A 26,035-nucleotide genomic window follows, 5' to 3' on the forward strand; every position below is an offset into this window, starting at 1 on the left:
TTTGTCTGCATATTGACTCCTAGAGGTCATGGACTTTCCTAATTTACTTGGTTTCTTTGTTGCCACTCAATATTATTTTTGGGTTGAATGGGCCCAGTAGCCTAACCCTGAACCGATAATGTCATCATTAGAAAAACAACGCGGCACCCTAATGGCCAGTCATTAATGTCAACTCTAAACCAATAATGTCCGTCATAAAGAGTAATAGCCAATCATCAATGTTAACGATATATTGTCATCATAAAAGCAAAAGTGATCCACGCATCTCCCTCATCGACAGTCATTAACGTCAACCAATCTTACCAATTAGCAACCTAACTAAAACTCGACCCCACAACCTTAAGTACACAGAATAGCAATGGATCAGATCAGCGGCATAACACTTTAGGCTGGTCAGACTGAATCAGCAGGCGTACAGATTTTCTGAAATCCCTTTCTGTACAGAGTACGGAATATCATTTTTCGTGTCTTGTCCGGGAGGACTAGGGTCGAATATCATGGCAAGGGTCGAATATCATGGCAATATGCACTTTGAAGATATGGAAAGGCCTGCTCTTCCAACTTTTGGCATTCGCCTTTCTAGCTCATTATGTTTCCGGGGAGACGAGACACTATCATTTCGATGTGGGTCATATATATTTTATCCATGTGCTTTCTGATTAGCTTTGCCATTATATGCCTTATAACTATGAGTTATATGCGGGCCAACTTTTGGCATTCTCCTTTCTAGCTCATTATGTTTCCGGGGAGACGAGACACTATCATTTCGATGTGGGTCATATATATTTTATCCATGTGCTTTCTGATTAGCTTTGCCATTATATGCCTTATAACTATGAGTTATATGCAGGCCTTAGATCGGATATTACAAGTTAAATATTAAATTTAGAGAAGTTATGATCCAATTTTCATAGAGATTTCACTGGAAGATGATGAATTAATTCGTCTAATTTGTTAATTATATTTCCAGATCCGATTGAAGAATATAACTCAATATTAAATTTAGAGAAGTTATGATCCAATTTTCATAGAGATTTCACTGGAATATGATGAATTAATTCGTCTAATTTGCTAATTATATTTCCAGATCCGGTTGAAGAATATAACTCGCCTCTGCCATACGAAACCTCTGATAACCGTCAATGGGCAATATCCAGGACCAGCTATAATTGCTCGCGAAGGAGATCGAGTGGTAATTAACGTCACAAATCTTGTGAAAGACAACGTTACAATTCATTGGTAGGTCTAATAATTCATTGGCGAACTTCTTTAGCTGTTTTTCTCTTCTGACTGATATATCAGGGCATCATATTTGTTGTGGCGAATTTATAATTTACGTTTTATTATCTGCTACCTTCCTATGATATGTAACGATTTCAATGCATTCCTCAGGCACGGGATTCGTCAGATAAGATCTGCATGGGCCGATGGTCCCGCGTACGTGACCCAGTGCTCCATTCAAACTGGACACAGTTACATTTACAATTTCACCATCACAGGGCAGAGAGGAACGCTGTGGTGGCATGCACACTTTTCTTGGTTGCGTGCTACCTTGTATGGACCTATTATAATCCACCCCAAGAGAAACTCTGCTTATCCATTCCCTAAACGACACGGAGAATTACCCATTCTCTTCGGTACTGAATTAATTAATCACCAATATTCTTGCATCATAGTCATGTTGTAATTAGAATTGTGCGTTGTTCAGAATTTACAGTCTTATTATGTATAAATTACCTCTGGAATTAATTGGAATTTGCAGGAGAATGGTGGAATGCAAACATGGAGAATGTTATCAATGAAGCAATGCTAAATGTGTTAGAAAACCTGCACAGATGAATCTAGCTAGTAAAGGTTGAACACACAGCTTTGATGAGCAAAAACACTAAAAGAAAATCGAAAGAAGAAAAGAATGATACATTCGAAAATATGTTACAATGCTCATGATATAGCATCACTGGGTGAAGATCCCAACGTAATGCACTATAGTGGTGATCAATGAGAAGACTCAATACCTACAACAAGTTCCGGAGATAACTAGTCAATTGCGGAGTTAAAGAATGAGCAAATCAAAGGGTAAATTATGCAAAAGGAATCTTACATGCAATCCCATGCTCTAACTAAGAGTCCGCATGTAGGTGTGTAGTAGGTCCAACACCCCCTGAACACCACTATGGGGAAAAATAGAAAATGGGCCCTGGAAACTAAGGCCAAAGGTCACCCAAAATACAGTGCAACTTGTACTAAAATTGAGGAAAGAGGGAAAACCTCGTGGGAAAAACCCCCCCTCAAAATACAATGTAATCAAAAGAAAAGAGGAAGAAAAATACAGTTACTAAGCAATCGTGTCTTTCACTCCAAGACGATCGCGCAAAGAGCAAAACTTCTGCTCAGTGAATGTCTTGGTGAAGATGTCTGCAGTTTGTTCTGTTGAACGACAGAACTCCAAATCAATGACCCGATCATGTACTAAGTCTCTAATGTAGTGCATATGGATCTCTATGTGCTTCATCCATTGCCGCTGTACTGGATCCTTGCAAAATTTGAGAGTGCTCTGGTTGTCACACCAGATGACAATGGGCTGGTGGAACTGGACGCCCAACTCAGTGAGGAAGTGTTGTAGCCACAGAGCTTGAATGGTGATGTTGACTACTCCTCTGTACTCAGCCTCAGCTGAAGAGAGAGCAATAGCAGCCTGCTTCTTGCTCGACCAACAGATAGGGCCAGATCCTAGACTGAGTGAATATCCGTAGGTGGACTTGCGATCAATGATGTCTCCCGCCTAATCAGAATCTGTGAAGCCAAGGAGATTCAATGCAGTGCCTGCTGCATAGTGAATCCCGAAGGTGATGGTGCCCTGCACATATCGGAGGATGCGCTTGGCAGCATTCCAATGTAGCTCATGCGGCTCCTGCATGTATCTGGAAACTGCCCCTACTGCATATGAGAGATCTGGTCTGGAGTGGGTGAGGTACAATAAGCTACCCACTAGTTGTCGGTAGAGAGTGCTGTCAACTAATGGAGTGTCACCTCCATCCTCAAGGCGGACCCCAGATAGAAAAGGAGTCGGTGCTGGCTTGCAGTCAGTCATGCGAAATCTCTCGAGGAGATCCCGTGCATACTTAGCCTGAGAGAGTTTGATGCCTGTGGCATTCTGGCTGATCTCAAGACCAAGAAAGAAGTGTAATGGACCCATGTCCGTCATCAAGAACCTATCATGCAAGGCCCTCTTGACTGTAGCAATGGCTGAAGCCGAGCTTCCAGTGATTAGGAGATCATCTACATACAAAACTAAGATAAGAAGAGAATCATGTGTCCTAAGCATGTAAACATTCGGATTAGACTTACATCTTTCAAAGTTTTGTGATAAGAGAAAAGAATCCATCTTCACGTATCAAGCTCTCGGGGCCTGCTTAAGGCCGTAGAGAGATTTCTTCAGTCTGCAGACCAAAGATGAATCCTGAATGAAACCATGTGGCTGCTCCATGTAGATCTCCTCAGATAGGTCTCCGTGAAGAAAGGCATTCTTCACATCCATCTGATGTACTTCCCACCGCTGAGCAGCCGCAATGGTAAGTGTAAGGCGTATGGAATCCATCTTCGCTACTGGAGCAAGGGTATCGTCATAATCAATGCCATGCACTTGTTGGAAGCCTTTGGATACTAGCCTTGCTTTCCGTCTGGTGATTTGCCCATCTGCAGCACTCTTGGTCCTGTAGACCTATTTGCATCGGACAAGCTTCCTTCCTGAAGGAAGGGGGACGAGATCCCAAGTCTGGTTCTCGAGGAGGGAGTTATACTCCTCCTCCATGGCGGACTCCCAAGATGGATGCCCAGCAGCCTCAACATAGGACTGTGGATGAGAAGACTGAACCAAATGACAATGCCAGGAGGGCGATGGTTCAGTGGCAGTGAGGACAAGAGGAGGCTCAATAAACTCTGAGCTTGTCCTCTCCAGATCAAAATTATCCCCCACAAGACCATTTCTGGCAGCTGGTTGGTCTTGTGCATATATCTCACGTAAGCTCCTTGTTCTCTGATTTATGACAGGGGAATATGATTCACTGCTTGAAGCCCAATCTGGGCTTGGATGTGGATCATCATTTGCATGCACTAGATTTGTATCTGAAGACTCTGTCTTTGCATCTGCATGCTATTCCTCAGCATCTGCATGATCTGTATCTGCATCTGAGTGCATTGAGTCATCATCTCGGACATGAGGTAGATAAAAAGTGTCTGCATGCGACACTTGAGGTGCATGCAAGAGACTTTCCTCAAATTTGACACTTCGCTCAATGATGAGCTTGTCCGTAGAGGGAATCAGGAGTCGATATCCCTTCACACCATCAGGGTATCCAACAAAGATGCACTCAATGCTCTGTGGATCAAGAGCTTTCCTCTTTTCAGAGGGGATCCGGGCCCATGCTCGAGAGCCGAAAACACGGAGGTGAGTGACCTCTGGTTTAGTGCCGCTTCAAGTCTCAAAGGGGGTTTGATCCTTGACAGACCTATGAGGAGATCTGTTCTGGATATAGTTAGCACAATTAAGTGCTTCAGCCCAGAGCTTATGAGGCAATGACTTGGCATGCAACATGCAGGAAGCCATCTCTTTGAGAGATCGGTTCTTTCTCTCAGCAATTTCGTTCTGCTACGGAGTGTATGGAACTGTGTACTGCAACTGTATGTCGGACTGAAGGCAAAGGTTCCGAAGTGCTGTGTTAACATATTCCCCCCCATTGTCTGTACGGAGGGCTTTGATCTTTCTCTCTGACTGTGTCTCAACTAGTGCTTTGAAATCTTCAAAGTGCTCAAAAACTTCAGATTTGTTCCTAAGAAGATACACCCAAGTATACCGTGAGAAATCATCAACAAATATAAGCACATACCTTGCTTTGTTGATGGAAGGATGAGGAAAATGCCCCATGAGATCACTATGGATCAGATCTAGAGGAGAGGATGCTTTGTGAGTCTTGCCGGTGTCAAACTTTTCTCTGGGATGTTTGCCAAGAACACACCCTTCACAAACTCCTTTGGAGAAACTGATATTTGGCAAGCCTTCCACCATCTCATTCTTGCTTAGCTGTTGCATATACCTGTAATTTAAGTGACCAAACCTCTCGTGCCAAAGCCTAATACTATCATCAACATGTGTAAGCAATAAGGAGGATTCAGATTCAATAAATTCAGAAAATGTATACAGTCTGGCTCCATTGTTTACCTCACCAGTTGCAATTTTGGCGCTGCTATGTAGATCATATATGTTCACTACATCTGGAGTGAATTCCACTCCCTTTCCGGTGCCGGAATGAGTGATCTGATAAACTGAAAGCAGGTTTACCGAAAGTTTTGGAACATGAAGCACATCTTCAAAGCTTCCGTGTAAAAGTTCCACTCTACCTTTTCTGGTGACCTCAATAGGTGAGTCATCTCCCATGAGGATGGGAGGTCCTTTGCATGCATCCAAAGAGGAATAGACTTCCTTTGTAGCAGCCATATGATGTGATGCACCAGAATCTATAATCCATGCATCAGGAGAAGAATTAATTGCAACTAAAGCATGAAAACTGTTACCTTTCTCGTGTGGCGGATACTCAGTTTTCTTCTTGGTGCCCTGAGGGATGTGGTCCCCAAGGTTGTGCTTCTGAAGGATTTCTGCCATTTGGTCAATTTGTTTCTTCATGCAAGAGGATTCTGGATGGAATCCTCTTTGACAGTAGGTGCATTTGTTTCCTTTCTTCCCTTTCTCATTTCTAAGCCGGAGGAGTCATTGAAGGGCTTGGTGTACCCTTCCTTCTTTGGATGGGAATGTGCTTTTCCTTTGTCTTTTGGCTGCTGATTTTTCTGATTTGAATCAGATCTATGATTTTTATTGTGGTTGCCATCATGCACAGCAAGTGCATGTGCTTTTGGAGGTTTGATTTTCCCCATGCAAATGAGTTTATCTTGCTCAAAAATAAGGGACTCCATAAATTATTTGAGAGAAGGCATAGTGTAGGATTTACCTGTTTCGAGCCTTACTGAATGAAATGTAGACACAAAGACGGAGTATTCCAGTCCGAGCTTTGACATAATAGAGAGAACTTGGCGACTCTCCTCCTTGGATTTGTCAATTCCACAACCCTTGAGTTGCAGCAATAGATCATTATATTTGGTGAAGAAGTCTTGAATTCTGTCATAGTTCCGTGGATCCAATGATAGCAGCTCCACTTCGAGCAGATGTCCTTTCATCTCATCCTGTTTCCCGTAGAGATCTTCAACCTTTTTCCAAATCTCATTGGGAGTATTGCAGGAAGATAGATGAAACTGCAACTCTGGAGAGATGCACATGCATATGGATCCATGGGCCTCATCCATACAGTTGAGGTACTTGGATTTCTGTATGGCTAAAGTGGGTTCCACTTCTGTAGCCATGGTAATCCTGTACAACCCTTTATGACGAAGGTATCGAGCCATTTGGTCCTTCCATTCATGATAGTTGTACGGTGTTAGGATCAATGCTTTGGGAAACTCCATTTTTCTGTCAATCTTCGATCTCCAAGCTGTAATACTTGCAAAATAAAGTACTGGTGCGCCTTTATCTAGCAACCTGTGGGCTCTGATACCATGTAAATGTGTTAGAAAACCTGCACAGATGAATCTAGCTAGTAAAGGTTGAACACACAGCTTTGCAGAGCAAAAACACTAAAAGAAAATCGAAAGAAGAAAAGAATGATACATTCAAAAATATGTTACAATGCTCATGATATAGCATCATTGGGTGAAGATCCCAAGGTAATGCACTATAGTGGTGATCAATGAGAAGACTCAACACCTACAACAAGTTCCGGAGATAACTAGTCAGTTGCGGAGTTAAAGAAGGAGAAAATCAATGAGTAAATCATGCAAAAGGAATCTTGCATGCAATCCCATGCTCTAACTAAGAGTCTGCATGTAGGTGTGTAGTAGGTCCAACAAAATGGGGGTTCCCTGGGCCCTTTTATAACTGCTCTGCCAAAGGTATCTTATCAACTTCGACCTCAAACTATTCATACTCATATCGATGAATATATACTCATATTGATGGATATAATTCTGGTGTTTTGTGATATATTCATATTGACGCATAGTGCAGAGACATTCAAGCTGAAAGTGATCCCGGGAAAAACATATCTTCTCTGTATAATCAATGCAGCTCTCAATGATGAACTCTGCTTTGCAATCGCCAATCACACGGTGACTGTGGTAGAAATTGACGCTCTGTATGTGAAGCCTTTCCAAACGAAAGCAATTCTCATCTCTCCTGGCCAAACCACGAACGTTCTCTTGAAATCTAAATCAACTCCGCCACCATTGAACGCCAGATTTCTAATGGTCGCACGGCCTTATGTTACAGGGAGCAGAACCTTTGATAACTCAACCATGGCCAGCATCTTAGAGTACACGCAGGTTTCTGTTAGAAAAATTCTATGGGGCAGAGGAGAGGAGTCTAGCTTAGAATTCCGTTGCGGCAAGACAAATCTTATGAGAATTTAGTTGCGTCGAGGTAATTCTTATGTTGGGACATGAAAATCGCAATAAAACACAGGGAATAACTCAACGTAAAATAAAGTAAAACAAAAACACTTGCAGTAAATTTAATCATGAATGTTTAAGGCCACATCTCAACATAAAATACTCTAGATTATAATATAAAACATAGGAAAATACATTCTGTTGATAAATGGATGATGCAGATTCAAGTGAAAATAAGAAAAACTTACTGTGATTTACCTATTACTAGGGTTGCGGAGTAAATGTCTATAAAACTCAGTAACACTAGTTTTCACGTGGCCACCAATATTGCCTCCATGATTTTCTTCTCACTACCTCAAAGACTCTTGGTCTCTAAATTGCCCAACTATGCAAATGACTTTTACATTTATATTTATCTCAACATACAAATTTGGCATTAATACATGACAGAGGAAATAATTAATATGCAACATGGGTGATTTTATATAGTAAATGGTTTTCTGAACTTGCAGGTGTTGTGGAGGGTGGACAACGATTGCGGAGTGAATGCTTGCCCATATTTATTTACCAAGCTTCATTAAGTGCATCTTCAACACTGTACTTTTGCTTTGATTTCAGTCCTTTCGCCTCCAAACGAAATCACAACTGTGCAGTAGTTGACTGGGCAAGCATGGTGTTTGTTAGTTTTTTTAAGGCGGTGGTTGAGATTATTATTTCCAACACTCCCCTTTAATAATAATTGCCGCCATTGACAATTCCCAAATAGTCTCTGAGATAAACAAAACTTTCACGTGCTAATGGCTTTGTGAAAATATCAGCAAATTGTTCCCTTGACCTGCAGTGCTGTAACACAATCTCATCATTGTTAATCAACTCTCTGATAAAATGATATTTAGCATTAATATGCTTGGTCTTCTTGTGAAAAACATAATTCTTCGATAATGCAATTGCTGATGTGTTGTTGCAGAAAATAGTTGTCGTTCCCTCTTGGTCGTGGCAAAGATCCCTCAACATCCTTCTCATCCAAACTGTTTGACAGGTTGCTGTTGTTGTGGCGACATATTTGTTTTCTGCTATTGACAATTAAACTATTGGCTGCTTCTTGGAAGCCCATGAAATGGCTCCGGAACCCAAATGAAAAACATATCTTGACGTGATCTTTCTGTCATCGACACTTCCTGCCCAATCACTGTTAGTCTAAAAAACCAGTCGGAAATCACTTGTTGTGGTGTACAAAATGCCATATTGTTTTGTCCCATTGACATACCTTAGAATCCTTTTCGCTGCTTACCAATGTGTCTCCTTGGGTGTCTCCATGAACCTTGACATCAAACTCACTGCATACATTATATTCGGCCTAGTGGCAGTCAAATACATCAAGTTGCCTATCATGCTTTTGTATAATGTCGAATTGACATTGTTGCTGCAATCCTCTTTGCTCAACTTCAACCCCATGAGTGTTGGAGTTGGTGCGGGCTTGTTGTTCTTCATCTTTAACCTCTCCAAAATGTCTGCCACATACTTTGTTTGAGAGATAAAAATACCATTTTCTATTTGCTTCACTTCTATGCCCAAAAAATACCTTAACAAGCCCAAGTCAGTCATTTCAAATTCATTCTTCATGACTTGTTTGAAATCAGGGATGAGGAAATCATCACTACTTGTAAAAATAAAATCATCTACATATAAGACGACAATAAGAATCTTACCATTGCTCTCTTTGATGTAGAGGATAGGCTCTCTGTCACGTTCGTCGAAACCATTGTCCAAGAAGTAGGCATCTATCATGCTGTACCATGCACATGGTGCTTACTTCAGCCCATAAAGATCTTTCCTCAAACAATACACTGTCTTCTTTGCCTTCTATCTCATAACCAGGTGGTTGTGCAACATACACTTCCTCTTTTAACACTCCATTCAAGAATGTTGATTTTACGTCCATTTGATACACTTTCCATTTATGTTGCGCAACAATCACCACAATTGTACGCACTGTCTCCATCCTCGCGATTGGCACGAACGTCTTTGCATAATCTCTTCCATGCCACTGCTTGTATCCTTGGACAACTAGCCTTGATTTGTACCTTTCAATCTTACCGTCGACATTGCGCTTGGTCTTATAGACCCACTTCACTCCAATGACTTCTTTTCCTTGCGGAAGGTTCACTAATTCCCATGTGTCATTCTTTTCTATTGCTTCTATTTCTTCCTCCATTGCTGCAACCCATTTTTCATCTTTGACTGCATCTTCAAAATGGATTGGGTCATCCACATGACAAAATAATGCAAATAAAGAATTCATATCACTGTTGCTATCAACTTCATCTTGCTCATAAATTTCATTTAAATTTATGAATTTTGGTCTTCTTGTGCTTGTTCAAGATGGGCTTGACATGTCACTTGGTGTTACACTTTGCGGCGTGCTTGGAGAAGCACTTGCTTGACTGTGTGACACTGTCCTATTATTTGTTGATGTAATTCCTCGCTTCCTACTTTGTTGCGCTTGAATAGGAGTAGAGGGAGTCACTGTTGAGGAATTGTTCACTGTTGTCCATTCCTCTTTGTCCTCATGTGGTATACATGCTTTCACATTGATTGTCTTATCTAAACTTCCATCCCATGCTTCCTCTTCTATGAATTGCACATCTCTGCTGATTATGACCTTCTTGGTTGATGGATTGTAGAGCTTGTATGTTTTGGATCCTACAAATATACATTTCTCTCCCTTGCTGTCCAACTTCTTTCTCAACTCATCCCAGACATGTGCATATGCCACACAACAAAATACTCTCATGTGAGTGACACTATGCTTTTTTCCACTCCATGCCTCTTCTGGATGCTTTTGGTTGGACATCTATTCAAGATATACGCTGCACATGCAACAACTTCAACCCAATAATCATTTGGAAAATGCTTTGCCTTCAACATACTCCTTGCCATTTCCATAATGATCTTATTCTTCCTTTCCACCACACCATTTTCCTGAGGTGTATATCTTCTTGTAAATTGCTTGTGAATTTCATGTTCCCTACAAAAACGTAGGAAATCATTTGAGATGTATTTGCCACCTCTGTCAGTCTTGACGATTTTGATGTAGTGTCCACTTTGCTTCTCAACAAGAGCTTTGTATTAGCGAAAGCGTTCAAACACTTCACTTTTCTGTTTTAGGAGATAGACCCATGTCTTCCTTGTGTAGTCATCTATGAAGGTCAATAAATAGTGGCTGCCACTAATTGATGGTGTCTTCATGGGTCCACATAAATTTGAGTGGACAATCTCCAAAGGTGCCTTTGCCCTTACTGGATTTAGTGCTGGAAATGTCTCTCTATGTTGCTTTCCCAAGATACATCCTTCACATAGGTTGTCTGGTTTTTCTATTAGTGGTAATCCCTTCACCATGCCTTTCCTATGTAGAAAATTCAAACCTCCAAAGTTGAGACGTCAAAATCTCAAATGCCATAACCAATTTTCATCTTTGACCTCTGCTTGATAGTTCATTTGTGTGACAACTACATCTTTTCTTCCATCCTCTTGTGAGTTCATTGATAATTGTTGGGAACTGGATCCCCAAAGGATAGTTTTGGGGCTAAAAGCCCATGTTTTGGGTCAAATTTTGTAATAAAATAGTAAAGTCTCCGCATTTTGCGGTCACGGAGTGCGAAGGTGTCATGAGTCATAAAGGGTTGTCTGCCCTTAGTTTTGTAAAGTAAAGTTAGCTGTAAAAGATCTACCCATGGTCTGCAGACCATGGGATTATATAAAAATGAGCTAAGTAAGTAAGCTCTAAGTAGAGAAATAATCGCTAAGATAGTGATAGCTCTGAAGTAAGAAAGCTAAGTTTCGGGTCCTAGCATAAGTAGAGGCTCTGCAGCTGAGTGCGCAGAGGTCTAAGGTGGAATTCCGCAGCTGAGTGCGTAGACCCTTGCAGCTGTGTGCGCAGGGTGGATAGAGTTTGTAATAACTTGGAAGATATCAATAAAGAGTAGTCTACAAATTTTGTGTCTTTGTTCCTATTAATGCATCTTGACATGTTATGTATGAATTTCATTTATAATGCTTATATGATGCGCGAATGTATGTAATTATGTTGGTTAAGTGAACGCAAGTAAGAACATTTGTTTACGCGGTGCTAACTATGATTGTCTAATAAGATAAGTAAGACACTTAAAATAGTTTGGGAATTTGCACGGTACGCTACCATAGTAGTGTGAAAGTACCTAAGCTGCAAGTTAAGGCTATGCAAAGGTCAATCGTACCCTTTCACGGAGGTACTGAAGGGCGGAATAGAGGGCTAGTCTAGCAAGCCCTAGAACTAAGTAACCTGCACAAAGGCAGGAATAGAATGAATAAACTGACATAACGACCATCTCAGGGTCCAGAAACTTGGTTCCAGCATCCCACCATACTGTTTTGGGTGAGACTTCGGTCCGCGCTCCACAGGTTGATGCCAAAAGGGCCAGTGGTGTAGGGATTTGTTTGGCTAACTAACGTTGAACCTGGGTCCGGCCCCCACAAGCCAACAAATGGTTCCGTTTCCGGGACCAGAATCTACATAAGAGATGTGTGATGTCGTATCACTAGAATCCAACTAAGAAAGATATCATAGACTAGTTGGATAGGAAGATCCATGAATTTGCGGTGCAGGAGAACAGAAACCCGTGACTGACAAAGGAATAATGGTTGGACAAGTACCTATAGATAGAGATCCACGAGATATTTTTCTTCTCCTTTCCGGTTGAGCTATATGAGAGGATCGTGAAGCTAACAGATAGCCAAGGGAGGTGGAGACTTCACAGTCTTATTGTTTGGACCCTGGAGCTAGTACAAAGATTCGAAGCATCCAAGGATAAGATCGCCCACGCTGTCGATCATTGGCTCAATCGCGTCATAGGAGGATTTGTAACTGAATTCGCAATCGATACCTCTGTTAGCTACAGCAAGGCAGAGAAGCACCTTTTCAAAGGTTCGTGAGGTAAGTACTTGAAATATTTGAATACCTAGATTAAAATGTTATTGTGTGAAAAACAAGTTATGCAACTACCTTGATGTTCGAGGCTACGCGAAGTGGAAAAAATTACAGAAATGAAGGGAGAAAGGGTTCTGAATATAGCCCATTAATTTCACCTGCCTGAGGTGACGAAGAAGGAGCAGCGCAAGTTTCTCCACGAAGTGCTATTCAGTTAATAAGACAAGGATTCTCGTGATTGCCACCTTCACCCACACCACCTCCAACTTCATGATCATCGCCTGTGATTTGACCCGTACCACCTCCACCTCCACCGCAGTTTAGTATGGAAAATTCAATGAAGCTCCTTTTGTTTAAAGGCTTGGGAAATGAGGACTGGGACCAGTTTTGGTTCGTCATGAAAGCTGTATGGGAAGCTCAAGGTGTTACAAATGATCACATGAAGAAGGCAACACTGGTTAGTGCTTTTCAGGATCACGCGCTAACTTGGTACATCAAGTACTCTAATGATAACCCAAATGCTGGAGTGGTAGACATCCAGACTGTGCTGAAAAAAGAATTCAGTAGGCCTAAATCTGAAGCACAGTCTATTGTGGGGTTCAAGGAAATCGCAATGCAACCAGGTGAGACACCTTGGGAATTAGATCAGAGGTTGAAGTGTAAAATTCGTGAAGCTAATATGAACTTAACAAACAGACAACATCGCAAGTGGTTTGCAACTTCGCTACTACCACACCTAAGGGTTGCGTTGTCGCAGCAGAAGATAACGACTCAGGGAGAAGCCTTGTAGATTGCCATGAGACTACATGAAACACCAATACAAGATCCAAATCGCGGGGTTCAACAGATCCATGTGAAGTTGAAAAATCTTTGCCTTGAGATGCAAATTTTGAAGCAGGACAGAACAGTTTGACCAGAGGTGCGCGAAGAGGTATCATGCCTGAAATGCAAGGGTCAGGGGCATGACAAAGACCATTGCCCAGTCTTTGCAAACTACATTGCAGGAGGGGGACCAATGCCTTTGAGACCGGAAGCTCAAGTAGGATTGAGCACGGGGCCTGCATTATGGTGTGCTATATGTGAGGTAGCAGGAAAACATGCCACGGATAACTGTTATTTGCTACAAAAGTTTGTACAGACACCGCAACAACTGTTCTACAACTTTTGTAGGTCAATAGGGCATGATGAGTGTAATTCAGAAGTTATGAATTGATGATGGATAGAACTCCTGCCTATAGGGTTCAGGCAGAAACGTGGCCCCCTCACCAAAGTGGGGGGATGGTGTGGAGAGACTTTCAAAGGCGCGGACGAGGTCGAGGTGGAGGAGGCCCTGACAAAGGTCGGGGACAACTGATATGCTACAATTGCAGAGGACCGGGACACTATGCCCATGATTGCACTAACCCAACATGCCCGTCGTGCAAATATTGCACTCTGTTTGATCATGAAACGGAAGACTATCCTACATTGATAACAAGGATACGTGACAAAGGGGAGCTACCACCTCAGCCGACTCAAAACTTGCAAATGATGAGGTCTGAGCCGCGCGAAGAGGATCCGGATGTGAATATAGTGCTCTGAATTGGAATCACAACAGGAGATGACAAGGGGAAATAGCCCGAAGACAGTACATGGGTTCGCAAGGCTCCAGTGAAGGAGGTTGAGTTCGATCTAGAGCACTGACGTGAAACATTCATGGAAGCAAAGAAGTGCTTCGGTGAGGCCTCCACCTCAGGAAGCAAGGATAAGCCTAATCAGGAGATGGACCCTTCAATGCTTACAACTTTCCTAGAGACCTACATGAAGTTACTGCGTGATAGTAAGGCTGTGAAGGGGTTACAAGAGCTCATAAACAGATGCCCAAGAAACAATCCGGGTGAGCCACACATAGTACGGAAGATTGGTAAGCATAAAACAAGGAAGGGATGGGAGATGAGACTGATCGCGCAAATAGAAGAGTATGAAAGGGATCAGGTTATTTTGGACCCGAGGTCAGACGCGAACGTTCTATCGAAGCAAACTTGGGAGCGGATGGGGATACCCACACTACAATGGTCTCTGATTCATCTAAGGATGGAAAATTAGCAGAAGATTATCCCCATGAGGTGCCTGAAGGGGGTGACTGTGGATATTGAAGGTGCGAGCATACTGGTTGACTTTGAAGTAATATAAATTGTGGATGATAGCAACCCCTATGCTGCACTCCTTGGCATTGATTGGGCTACTGATATGAACGCGATAATCAATCTAAAGAATCGAAAAATGATATTTGAGAAGAAATCGCTCCACATCATAGTACCCCTAGATATTGCTGAAGGATCACGCTATACTGAACCAGCCCATGATTATGAGAGTGATGATGATCTGGACTATATCTATAAGATAACAACGCGAGACCAATATTGCGTAAATCCAACAGTGGATGGATGAATTACATGGGATCACGAGAGTTCCTACACGTCGGACTCTAAAGAAGAATTAAAGTGTTGGCAGAATTGGTTACATGAAGTAACTACACTGAGCTGTAACATGATGACTTGATCATTGCGCTGTGTCGTAAGAAATCTACCTGTTAGCTCTGCTACAATCTTCATCATTTGGAGGAACAAATACTAGCTCGGTCATGTGTTTATGCTGAAAGGGAGCTCGCAGAAGTCATCTACCTTCTCCTCCTTCATTTTCCTCTTACTCTCCTAGCCTCGCTATCTCTGTTTCTTCCATAAAACCTCTACATTTCCCATTTAAAACCCCCCGAAATTCATTAAAGACCATATTTCCTCAGCCCTCAAGCGCCGAGTTCAAATGGTCATATGACAGTGATAGTATGACCGTGCGCCTTTCTTAAGTCCCTTTTCCCTCATCGCAAATCGACAAATCGCATAAATCATTATAATGCCACCCCACTGTCTACCACTGACACGATACTGCAATCACTCCTCCGCCGCCGTTGAGTGCCCTGATCCAACGGTCCCCGCATTCCCCCCCCACATGTTAAACCTTGTGCACATTACCCACCATCCAACCATCCGTCGCGTGATCAATGGTAGTCGCTTCCCCGATCGCACGAGCTGCCCGCAATTTAACCCCCAGGGAAAGTGGTTTCCCCGCCATCACATCCGACACGCATCACTTGCTGACTCGCATCGTGCCCTCGCATATGGATACTGCCTACCTTCCCAAAGTGGTGTGGGAATACTGCTTACTGCCATCGTACCTTTCCCCGCTCGTTATCCCCTACATATCTTCCACTCCTGATAACCGTCAGATCCGCCGCGTCCAGATCCAATGGCCCTCGTTTCTCCATCCACATTTCCTCCTGATAGCTCCCTCCGATTTAATCTCTGCCATTCATCTGTTGGATCTGACGGCCAATAATTGTTCTCGTCATATGCATGCCTCCGCCATACTGCCATGTCCATAGCCTATCCAGTGTACCCGAAGGAGGAAGAAGGCTAGAATCCAGCACTCTGCGTAATAAATCCTCAACAACTGCATTTAAGGAAGAGGATAGCTGAGAAGAAAAAGGACGGCCTCGAGCAGATCAAAGCATTAATCAGTTATGGTGCTCCTCTCAGACAACATTCCACCTGCTTAGGAAGGACAACAGAATATCAAAAAAGATCAGTTTTGTGCATTAAAGCAGTCAAATTGCAGCAGAGGCCCATTTCAGAAAGTTAATGTGGTTGGTGGTCAATTATGACCCCTCCACGCATAGAATAGCAGATATTTTTGTACTCAACCTCTATATATACCCAAAAGACAAAATGTAATGGGGTTGATGGATATTGTTTTGATGTAAAGTTCAACTTCTGGAGACTGTAACTACTGTGATACTTGCAGCGTCTAGTCTTCATTTTCAGCTAATACAAGCTTCTTTTGCTATTAATTGCTCACTTTCCACTTCTTCTTTGTTCCAGGTTGTGCGTGTTATGCATTTTTCATGTGCTCTTGATGTTTAACATTAGAGTGGCTATCATCCCACCTCTGTGTTAGAATCTAGTATGTATTATTGAAGGTGTATGCAGGTTTCTATTTTCTTGGTGCCAGAGAGCTGTCATCCTATTTGTGCATTTTGAAAATATATTTACAGACCTTTTTACTAGTTATAGCCGGCCATCACAGGGTTCTGTGCTTCTGCTAGTGTGGTCAGTATTCTCCATCTTCACCTGCTCCTCAAACTGTGAGTAATTGGTGGTCTAAAGCCTTGTAGTCTAGGGGTGTTCACCCATGTCTGGGGTTAGGCATAGTAGAAGTGGTTATCTGGCTTGAATATGCGTCATTCTTTCCATTCATCCACCATTTTCCAACATTTTTGTTGAGTTTGTAATGTTCCCGAGCATCTATGATATAAAGCCTAGGAGAGTTTCTTGGGGTGATAACATTAATTGGCGCCGTTGCTGGGGAGAGGAGATTGAGGCTCAGCTTCCCTGGGGGAACGACATATATTTTGATGATAGACAAGGTCTGGACACATTTCTAGTTGTAATCATATATCTGGCGACTCCATTGGAGGAAGACCAACCTTTGGCAACTCCACATTGCAGTCCTGGCTCAGTTTGTGAGGCATGCTCGGAGAAATCTTCAGAAATCACTAGCTGAACCAGTGCCTGATCCTGAGAAGATCATTAAGCAGAAGAAAGTATCGTAGAAAGGAGCATCAGGACCAGGTAAGCCTTAGAAATTCCATGTATCTCTATTAGTGAAAGTCACCTTCAGAGATTCATAAAGCTCCTTAGTCATTCATTTCCCTTTCAGACCTCAGTTCAAAGAAGCATCCATGTTGTCCATCATATTCCTCTATCTTGTCATTCTTTTCATTGATTCATACCACTCAGTCTACCAGTATCCTTTCATATACCCCAGTCATGGCAGGTCAGCAAGCTCTTACAAAGATAGAAAGAATCATTGCTGCTAGGTATGGACCCTTGGTCTTGCCTGTCCCTTTGAATGCCATGCCTGCAGGAGATTATCAAGAATTTATGCCTAAGTTTACTGGTACAGAAGGAGTAACAACTGAAGAGCACCTTGAGGCCTTTTATAGCTATGCTGATAACCTGGATATCAATGAAGAGGATGTGTGGATGAGGGTTTTTGTCCAAAGCCTAGATGGGGAAGCTAGAAAATGGTTCAGAGAATTACCCCCTAGGTCTATTGCAGACATTGAGGCCTTAGATGATGTGTTTTTAAAGCACTGGGGGGATAATAAAGATCTGCTCTATTATCATACTGAATTTGGGAACTTGCAGAGAGAAGATGGTGAGCTGCTGTCTGATTTCAACATCAGATTCAACCATATGTACAACATAATACCATATGAAACAAAGCCTACCCCTACTTCTGCTATGATTACCTATGCCAATGCCTTTGATTCTTAGTTCTGCCTGCTGTCAAGAGAAAAATGATGTGCTTCTTTGGCTGATATGAAAAATGCAGCCTTTGCGGTAGAAGAAAACATCATTGCTGCAGAGAGACTCGAAGGTGATGCTGAAAGGAGAAGACAGGGAGGTGAATCTGCATCATCCTATGATCCTGAGATCAATGAATTAGCCAGGATGATAGAGTTATTAGCCTCTGAAGTTTCCAAACTAAAAGATGAGCAACATTCAAAGGAAGTAGGAGCTCCTTATGTCTTTTCTCTCCCAACTCCAAATCCATATAGAGGAGCACAGGAGCAGTTGCAGATTTTGAAAAGAGGCAAAGACGCAAATGAAGATAAAGGGGTGAAGACCCTTTTCCAGAATATAGTCATGGAAGAAGAGCAACTTGAAAAAGAGGAGGAGGTCCATGGTTTGGAAGATAAGGGTAATGCCCCTTTCCGAACTAGAGCTGCCTATGAAGAAGCATTATCCAGAGGCATTGCTTGTTATTTTGTTGTACCTGCAGAATAACAAGCTTATCAGCAGAAGCAGCCAGCAGCAGATCCCTTCATCCTCGAAGAGTCTAAGCCCGAAGCTAGCCCAACTTCCAATGACTATGCAGATTTGCAAATTCACCTACTTGCTTTTGTCCCCTGCCCAGTGATCAAAGAGGGAGAAGAAAGCTCCCCATCATCTTTTGTTTCTCTGTCTGCTCAATTGACAATCCCTCACAGTTGCCCACTTGGCACTGAGGCAGGCCATAACCCAATGCCCAAGGCTGATACTGATCACCTCAGTCTTGATTTTCCGATGCTTGCCTAGGTAGCCTTCATACAGATTGAAAAGGTAGCTTATCAGATGACAGAAGAAGAAGATGTAAAGTTATCGGACCCCTCCTTGGATGAGGACTGTTCTAAGCAAGATGCAGGAGCAGATGATGTCTTTATGTCCTCCACACATGAACACATTGGCACACCTTTTATTTTAGTTGTGCACTCCACATATGACAAAGATAGGTACACAGTAGCCATGATTATTCAGCAAGTGTACAGAGGCTCCCGTGAAGAACATCCAAGGAGGAGAGCATACAGAAGGGGGATGAAATTTGATCCATATCTACCAAATAAGGTCAAATGCCCTAAACTATTTGAGGAAGAGGATCAAATAAATCCAGTTTTGTTGATCTATGATGAACCGGTCGAGAAGAAGGGAAATAGTTTTGATGGCCCATCAGATGGCCAGTTTTTGAAGGTTTATGTTGTTTAAAGTTCTTAGGCCTTAATGATTGTAAGAATGTTCTTTTACAGGTTTTAGTGTAGACTTAATTTGACTCCATGCCCAATGGATACTAGGCATTGTTTTTAAGCTGGTTTTGTATGAAGGCATTGGTCTGCAGTTCTTGAGACCTCACTGGGAGGATCTCATCCCCAGAAGGAGCCAATGTTAGCTCTACTACAATCTTCATCATTTGGAGGAACAAATACTAGCTCGGTCATGTGTTTATGCTGAAAGGGAGCTCGCAGCAGTCATCTACCTTCTCTTCCTTCATTTTCCTCTTACTCTCCTAGCCCCGCTATCTCTGTTTCTTCCATAAAACCTCTACATTTCTCGTTGAAAACCCCCCGAAATTCATTAAAGACCATATTTCCTCAGCCCCCGGGCGCCGAGTTCAGATGGTCATATGACCGTGTGCCTTTCTTAAGTCCCTTTTCCCTCATCGCAAATCCACAAATCACATAAATCGTTATAAAGTTGCCCCCCTCTCTACCGTTGACGTGATACTACGATCGCTTCTCCACCGTTGAGCGCCCTGATCCAACGGTCCCCACGTTTTCCCCCCGCATGTTAAACCTTGTGCACGTTCCCCACCATCCGACCGTCCGTCGCGTGATCAATGGTAGTCGCTCCTCCCGATCGCGTGAGCTGCCCGCAATTTAACCAGCGGGGAAAGTGGTTTCCCCACTGTCACATCCGACACGCATCACTCGCTAACTTGCATTGCCCCCCCGCATACGGATACCGCCTACCTTCTCGAAGCGATCCAGGGAATACCGCTTACCACCATCGTACCTTTCCCCGCTCATTATCGCCTGCGTATCTTCCACTCTTGATAACTGTCAGATCCGCTGCGTCCAGATCCAACGGCCCTCATTTCTCCATCCACATTTCCTCCTAATAGCTCCCTCTGATTCGATCTCCGCCATTCATCTGTTGGATCCGACGGCCAATAGTTGTTCTCGTCATATGCACGCCTCCACCATACTGCCATGTCCATAGCCTGTCCAGTGTACCCGAAGGAGGAAGAAGGCCAGAATCCAGCACTCTGCGTAATAAATCCTCAACAACTGTATTTAAGGAAGAGGATGGCTGAGAAGAAAAAGGACTACCTCGAGCAGATCAAAGCATTAATCAGTTACGACACTCCTCTCAGACAACATTCCACTTGCTCAGGAAGGACAACAGAGTATCAGAAAAGAATAGTTTTGCTCATTAAAGCAGTCAAATTGCAGCAGAGGCCCATTTCAGAAAGTTAATGTGGTTGGTGGTCAATTATGACCCCTCCATGCATAGAATAGTAGATATTTTTGTAATCAACCTCTATATATACCCAGAAGACAGAATGTAATGGGGTTGATGAATATTGTTTTGATGTTAAGTTCAACTTCTGGAGACTGTAACTACTGTGATACCTGTAGCGTCTGGTCTTCATTTTTAGCTAATACAAGCTTCTTTTGCTGCTAATTACTCACTTTCCACTTCTTCTTTGTTCCAGGTTGTGCCTATTATGCATTTTTCATGTGCTCTTGCTGTTTAGCATTAGAGGGGTTGTCATCCCACCTCTGTGTTAGAATCTAGTATGTATTATTGAAGGTGTATGCAAGTTTATGTTTTCTTGGTGCCAGAGAGTTGTCATCCTGTATGTGCATTTCGAAAATAGATTTATAGACCTTTCTACTGGTTGCAGCCAGCCATCACAGGGTCCTGTGCATTTGCTGATGTGGTCAGTATTCTCCATCTTCACCTGCTCCTCAAACTGTGAGTAATTGGTGGTCTAAAACCTTGTAGTCTGGGGGTGTTCACCCATGTCTGGGGTTAAGCATAGTAGAAGTGGTTATCTGGCTTGAATATGCATCATTCTTTCCATTCATCCACCATTTTCCAACATTTTTGTTGAGTTTGTAATGTTCCCGAGCATCTCTGATATACAACCTAGGAGAGTTTCTTGGGTTGATAACACTACCCACTTATGACGGCCTGAACGATGTAGATATCTTTTTGGATGCATTTTATAGGGAGGTACCAGCAAAACAACGCTTCTAGGCGTTAGATTGGCACCGCACGCTACGCCCACAAGATGGTGGGGTACGCACAAGGGAAGCTTTGATGATTGGCGCGAGTGTAGAAGGATGATGAGAACACGATTTGGGAAGTCGAGGGTACGAATGATAGAAAATTATGATGGGTAGGATGACCCACGCGCACACTTGGCCAAATGGGTTCAGGCTTATGGGAAGAAGCCCCAACCTGAATGGGTGCACTTGTTTTGTCACACCATGGACGTCGTCCCAATGAACTGGTACGTAGAAATAGAGCGGTGAATGGGATATTTTTCACGAGGGATTCATAATGAAATTTAGCTTTGAAGACAAGTTTGACTATATTGATGAGGCGCTACAAGAGGTGAAAGGAGCAATCTTTAGGATACCACAGGATCCTTTGGACCTAATTCAGCCTGATTGGACCACTCAGTTGAGTCACGCGCTGGAATGTTATAATGTAACTACGGAAGAAGAGGATGAGGATCTGTGAAAGATTAACATCCCTAAAACAAAAGGTCACCGCGAGGTTGAAGGACCACAGATCAAGAATCCTGATATAACTGCGCCATTGAAAACGAAACAGGTAAACATTAGCACGGAGGCAGAACCCAATTCGCGAAGATTGGAGATTACTGGGATGATGCGATGGTAGATAAGGTTGCTGAATTGCTCTGTGAATACCAGGATTTATTCCCTACCAAGTTTACGGATCTAGAAGGGATAATCAAGGACCTAGGTGTCATGAAGATCATGTTGAAGCCCGACGCGAAGCCAATTAAGCAAAGACCTTACAGTCTAAATTCGAAGTATAAGGAGAAGGTCTGCTTAGAGCTAGACAAGATGCTGACGGAAGGAATCATTGAGCCTGTGGAAGAATATGATTGGGTAAGCGCAATGGTGGTACAAGAGAAGAAACAGAAGGATGAAATAAGGATATGCGTGGATCTCAGAAAGCTGAATGACCCTTGCATACATTATCCTTGCCTGACTCTGTTCATTGATGAAGTGTTGGACAATGTAGGTGGCTAGGAAGCATACTCCTTCACTGATGGGTTCTCTAGGTACCATCAAATCAAAATCGCATCGGAGGATAGGAGCAAGATGACCTTCGCAACTAAGTGGGGATGTTCTTAGTACACTGTAATGCCGTTTGGATTGAATAATGCACCTGCGATTTTTTCATGCGTAGTTGTTGCTACATTCAAGGAATTTATTCGTAAGTTCCTAGAGGTATACTTTGATGACTGGACTGTGTTTTGGCTGGTGAAATGCCATGTTGCGAGTTTATGCCTGATGCTAGATACTTGTCGAAGCTACCAGATCGCACTCAATCTGAAGAAGTGCCTATTTTGTGTTCCTTTTGGGACTCTGCTAGGTCATGTGGTTTGTAGGGAGGGACTAATGGTATATTCTGCGGAGATCGCGATGATACTAAACTTGAAAGTGCTGAGGAGTGTGAAACAACTACATGCTACCCTAGGACATACAGGATATTATAGAAAGTTTATCAAAGGTTATGCCCAGATCACCACGCCTATAGAGAAGTTATTGAAGAAGGATGTCACATTATGTTGGAATGAGGACTGTAAGAAGATCTTGGATGTATTGAAAGAAAAGATGGTCACCGCACCGATTTTAGTCTTCCTAGATTGGAAGGAGTTTCATGGACATGTTGATGCATCATGTATAGTGCTGGGAGCAGTACTAACACATGCTAGTGGAGGAGACTTGGACCATCCTATTGCTTGCACAAGCAGAAGGTTATCCAAGGTGGAGAAGAACTATTCCACCATAGAGCGTGAAGGGTTAGCCATGGTATATGCGCTCTAGAAGTTTAGGCACTACTTGTTGGGTGGCCATTTTAAGATGTATATAGATCACTCTGCACTAAAATACCTGGTCAATAAGCCTTTGTTGGGGGGAGAATCTGTAGGTGGTTGTTATTGTTCCATGAGTACGATTTTGAAGTTATTGTGAAGCCTGGACGACTGAACGTGGGACCAGACCATCTGTCGTGCATCGAAATAGTGAAAGAGCCCACTAATTTGGAAGAAGGATTGGCTGACACGCAACTATTTTTAGTGTGCATCACAGATGGTCATTTTGAGGATAGCTTACACTTCCTAACGACAGGGACTGCCCCGGAAGTATACACCGTGCAGCAGAAGAAGGAATTAGTGTTGTGCGCGGCAAATTTTTCTGTCATTGCTGGACATCTGTACAAAATGGGGTCTGATGAGATATTGTGATGATATGTACCAGAGTTCGAAAAAAGAAGCATCGTCGCGGATGCTCATGGGGGCGCTGCAGGAGGACATTATGCAGGGAGAGCGACCGCATAGAAGATTCTATGTGCAGGGTTGTGGTGGCCAACCCTCCGTCAAGACTCAAAAGCGTATTGCAAAGTGTGTGATGTGTGTCAAAGGAATGGTAGGACATCATGGAGGGATGAGATGCCTTTGAATCCACAGATGACATTGCAACCCCTTGAGAAATTGGCGATAGATTTTGTGGGACCCATTCAGCCCCAAGGAAAGATGGGAGAGAGGTACATTATCATTGTGACGGAGTATTTGACTCATTAGGCAGAGGCATAGTCTGTGAAGGATTGCACAAGAGTGATTGCTACAAAGTTCCACTTTGAGTATGTACTGACGCGATTTGGCTGTCTAAAGATCTTGATGAGTGATCATGGTACGCACTTTTTGAATGAGACAATAAGCGCGCTAATGAAGGAATTTCAGGTCTATCACCAAAAGAGCATGCCTTATCACTCGTAGGCTAACAAGATGATGGAAGCATTCAATAAAGTGATGGAGAACACACTGACCAAGATTTGCAACACTCAGCGAAGTGATTGGGACCTATGCATACCTGTAGTACTATGGGCTTATCGGACGACATGCAAAAAGTTGACTGGACAAACTCCCTTTAGGCTTGTCTATGGTGTTGAAGCGGTAATAGCTATGGAATATATTGTGCCTAGTCTGCGCATAGCAACGCTCATGGGTATGATGGATCGCAGAGCCCTGGAGGAAAGGCTTGCACAACTGGATGAGCTTGAGGAAGAGAGATTTCTAGCTAGATTTCACCAACAGGTCCAAAAGCAGCGCAAAAAATCATGGCATGATCGACACATTAAGCTATGCACCTTTAAGGTAAATGACCTGGTTTTTTTATATGACAATAAGTTTGATAAATTTCTATGGAAATTCAGAATGCACTGGTTAGGGTCATATGTCATTAAGAAGATCACTGATGGAAGGGCGGTTCAGTTAGACAAATTGAATGGGGAACCCTTCCCCGGAAAGGTGAATGGCAGTCGGTTGAATTCATGCACCAGTGGTTCGATTGATGGGGAGCTGCGCGATCGAAGGATGTTTCAAAGCAAGGAAGTTTCACAGGGTTCATAGGATAAATTGCGCAAGTCAGCTAGAAAGTGACCGTTAAAGCTACTGTTCATGATTTGACAAAATAAATGTGGCCAAATGGAGCGGGCAGCCGGCATTTAGGACGAAATTTATTGCTTAGAACCTTGAAAATTTGCCACCAATCCGGCATTAATGAACCGAAATTGTAGGGAATGGTCGGATTTGAATTCAAAATTCACTATAAATTACAAGTGGTTGTCCAGTGAAAAACACTTGGCATTTTAAGAATTGAGTTGTTGAGCTCTCAGGCACACATGAACGGAGAATTATTCAAGGCTTTTAAGGAGACTCCAACATTTGTAAACTTACCAGAGACATCGCGAGCACTGTTGGAAAGCTTTATGTCGGCACCCACAAAAGCTATAGACACGGAAGAAGTAGAGGATTCGGTGCCGGAAGTTGAGATGGAGGTAGAAGTAGCTGCTCCAGAGGTTGCCGAGGTACTAGCTAAAGTCCTTAAATCACCAAGAATGGCGAGACCAAAGTCGACCCCAACCAAGGAGACCATGAAGGATAAAAAGGGAAAGAATCTTTCCATACTGGTGCGCGCATTGCCACGAAGAAACCCACTAAAGCTCACCGCATAGGAGAAGGGCAAAGCCATAAATTTGGAGCCAGAGGAGGAAGAAATTGAATACATCCCAATGGATGAGGAGGATGTGGGAGTTGAAGTGGAGGAGGTTGAAGCCCAGGGTGCTGACCCTATTACTCAGTTGCCTAAGTATGTCCCTCCATGCAAGGCCAAGATCAAGGTGCCGAAAGACATCGATGAGAGCAAGACCCCTTGCAAACCCCTCTACTGCGAGATGAGATCATTTTCGAAGGACCATGCTTGGGGCAGTTTCCTCTATTGAAACTTGAAGACTCGGACTTAGCCGACCATGATAAGTTCCCACACATGGTGACTAAGTAGTTGATGCGCCGTATCATTGATACAAATATCGGAATGACTGCATTGGAGCCACGGAGATGGCTCAGAGGAGTAGACAAGGCAGGGTTGCTCAACTTGCTTTGGGTTCCGCATTACAACTACACCCCAGTGATAGTATTGGTCATCAAGTAGCTGTTGTGCTTGGTGCATGATGGGTGTCTGTGGCTGGAGGAGCCAATACCCATCATGGATAGATTGATTCACAGGATAACGTGGTTGCCATATACAGGAGAGAATCTAGCCATGATATTTGGCAGAAAAGGTGGTGATCAAGCCCTCGCGAAGTCTATAAAAGAAAAGTTTAAATTGGTGAAGAAACCACATGGATATGCTATATCTAGCATTTGCAACCGTGTTGTAAAGGTAGCTACACAGATCTCAGCATGGAATGTGATAAGGAAGTGTCGCGTCGATGAGATGCCAACACTTGGCATTGCGCTAGTAGCCCAGTGCGTCGAAGGAGTCTAGTTCAACTGGTCGGACTACCTTCTTGGCGAGTTCTTAGCAAATTTCCGCGAAGTGCAGGAGCTCAGCAAGAC

At 43.0% G+C, this 26,035-nt stretch overlaps 1 pseudogene; it reads left to right on the forward strand.

The window, feature by feature from the left end:
* The first annotated feature begins 516 nt into the window (after nucleotides 1–516).
* The window catches only part of LOC149154816 (laccase-17-like), a 31,799-nt pseudogene continuing 6,280 nt past the window's right edge, over nucleotides 517–26,035 (forward strand).

The sequence above is a fragment of the Pinus tabuliformis genome, chromosome 9, assembly GCF_031772625.1.
Source record: "Pinus tabuliformis cultivar Carrire ecotype Pingquan chromosome 9, CPIR1, whole genome shotgun sequence".
Classification (NCBI taxonomy): Eukaryota; Viridiplantae; Streptophyta; class Pinopsida; order Pinales; family Pinaceae; genus Pinus; species Pinus tabuliformis.